Below are 2,874 nucleotides of genomic sequence, written 5' to 3'. Positions count from 1 at the left end.
CCCCTCCCCCCGCGCGCTCGCGGACCTCGCTGGAGCCGGTGCCTTACACAGCGAAGCGCGGGGAGGGGCGGGGCCCCCCGACACTGCAGCACTGAGACACGAGCCCCCTCCCCCAGCCCGGCACCCGGGGCCGGGGCGAGGGGCCCATTTCTTGTATCTGGCTGGACTAGATCCTATTCTGTCCCGCGGCGGCCTCCAAAGCCCCCCACCCCATCGCACTCACATCCCTGGTCCCGTCGGGTCTGGCTTGGGGTCCTCCTTTCTCTGTTTCCCTCGTTTGTCTCTATCCTGCCCTCTTGTCTTCTGTCTGTCGTGCCTGTCTTTCCCTATTTGCCTCTCCTTTCTCTGTCCTGTCGTCTCTTCTCCCTCGGCCCTCCCTGATTTTGTCTAGTCTCCCTGTCTCTCCTGATTTCTTCTATTTACTCATTCTCCCGGGCAGGTCCCACTGGAAGGACCAGGCTCTCCCAAATAAATCCCCACATGAACAAAATCCAAAACCAAATCCCCCTCCCTACCAGAGCCGGGACCCTCCGCCGCAGCAGAATTAAACTTTTTTCTGTGTCTGAGGCCCTGCTGACCTGTGTGTGTGTCTGTGTGTGTGTGTCTGTGTGTGTGTGTGTGTGTACGTGTATGTGTTGGGGAGGGTGACCTAGATTGCAGCATAAGGACTCTAAGTGAGAATGAAGGAAGATGACTAACTAGGGCCAAGGGAGACTGGCAGACAGGCTTCTATCCTCTGAGAGACTTAGAGGTGGGGAATAATCACAAAAATAAAATGATCATAATAGCAAACACTTAACTGAATACTTACTATGTGCCAAGCACTTAAGTCATTTAATTCTCACAACAACACTAGGACATCGGTATTATTATCCTGTTTTCCAGATGAGGGAATTTCGGCCCACAAAAGTTAAATAACTGGCCCAAGGTGGCTAAACTGGGATTTAAAAAGGCAGGCAGGCCAACTTCTGAGTCTCTACTGTAGGGGTGAAAAGATAGCTTCCCTTTCACTCTGAAATGTCACTGGAATGGGCTGACAATGGATTTTACAAGAGAAAAGGCATATGGAGGGTATTTAACATGCACTGGGAAAATCACAGGGAAGTGATTACCCAATAACCCAGTGAGGGTTAGATGCTTATGTACCTTTCTTCACAGGGAAAAGGGAGATGGGGAAAGGTAGGCAATTTTGAGGGGTAATAAATGATTTTGGGGAAAATAAATGGATCCAGGAGATAGAAATTAAATTGTAAATGTCTCTGGAATTTGAGCCTGACAGACAGATAATTTCTTGTGACAAAGTCTGTCCAGATCTAGTTACGTTTCTCTTTTTTTGCTGTTAAAGATAATGAAATGTCAGGGAGAGGACAGAAGGCACTTGTGTTCTTTTTGGTGGGTTATGGTCTTTAGGCAGATAGGAAGACATCAGAGGAGAGCTTCTTCCAGCATCTGTGGATCTGTAAGTGCCTTTAATTTAAAATAATCAGCATACCAGGGTGCCATATTTTGGGGTGACATTCCCTGAACTCCTTAAATACTCTTTATTTATTTATTTATTTTGAGACAGAATCTCTCTCTGTCGCCCAGGCTGGAGTGCAGTGGCGTGGCCTCAACTCACTGCAGACTCTGACTCCCGGGTTCACGCCATTCTCCCGCCTCAGCCTCCCGAGTAACTGGGACTACAGGTGCCTACCACCACACCCAGCTAATTTTTTGTATTTTTGGTAGAGACGGGGTTTCACTGTGTTAGTCAGGATGGTCTCGATCTGACCTTGTGATCTGCCCACCTCAGCCTCCCAAAGTGCTGGGATTGCAAGCGTGAGTCTCTGCGCTGGGCCATCCTTCAATACCCTTAACTAGAGCGCTCTACTGCTGAGCAGTTATTGAACATTCATTCCACCCGCTGAGACCTCACAACTCAGTGGGGTAGGGTAGATTGATCCTTCGTCCCATTTTACAGACAAGAACCTGAACCACAGAGAGATGAAGTCACCTGCCCAAGTCCCTCCATCCCCCCCATGAATAAATAGCAGAGCTGGAAGTTTGATTGTACCCCTACACTATGCTGCCTCTGGGGTCTGTGTCCAGAGGCTGGGGTATGGCCCCCATGACCTTATCTGAACTTGGATATCCACAGCCAGCCTGGTGGGTGCAGGCACAAGAGGTCTTGTGTTGCTCCGCCTGGAATCTGAGGGACCCTGGCAGAGGACATGGAGGATGATGTGGGGAGAGGAGTTTCTCAGGGGAGGCTGAGGGCTGTGGCTGCGGAAGGAAAGCTGGTTGGGGAGAGGAGAGGGACAGACATCCCAGCCCTTGCAGGGGCCTTGCAGTGAAAACGTCTTCCTGATCCTGGGGAAGAAGGAGGAAGGCTTCTTGCCAGTCAGGGGCCCCCTGAGGCCAGGGGAGGAGGAGAGAAAGACAGAAATAGAAACAGAGCAGGAGGGAGGGGGATGGATCTAGGCAGACAGGGTGGGAGGCAGCTAGGACAGAGGCACCAGAGAATCACAGGCCAGGAGGCTTCCTCACTCAGGGGCCCAACCACCCTCATCTGTGTCAGTCATGAAGATTCCTAGGTACTGAGGGCTTTTCACAAGCCAGGCACAGCGCTCCCAAACCCTCCCTGATGCACAGATAAAGAGCATGCAACCTAGTGCATGGCACATAATGCTCAGGAAATGGAGTTACTCCAATAATAAGCGTGACTGCATTTAAAGCCTGCACAGGTATATGCAGTGTGTGCACACAATTTTCAAGATGAGGAAACAAGCTCAGAGAGGTTAAGAAGCATGTCCAAGATCACACAGCCAGTTAACAGCAGAGCCATGATTGGAAAGCTGACTGCCTCCAACCTGCACACAGAATCATCAGAAATCT

Source organism: Colobus angolensis, unplaced genomic scaffold (genome assembly GCF_000951035.1).
Source record: "Colobus angolensis palliatus isolate OR3802 unplaced genomic scaffold, Cang.pa_1.0 Scaffold34, whole genome shotgun sequence".
In the NCBI taxonomy this organism is placed as follows: Eukaryota; Metazoa; Chordata; class Mammalia; order Primates; family Cercopithecidae; genus Colobus; species Colobus angolensis.
This window is presented reverse-complemented; position numbering follows the sequence as displayed.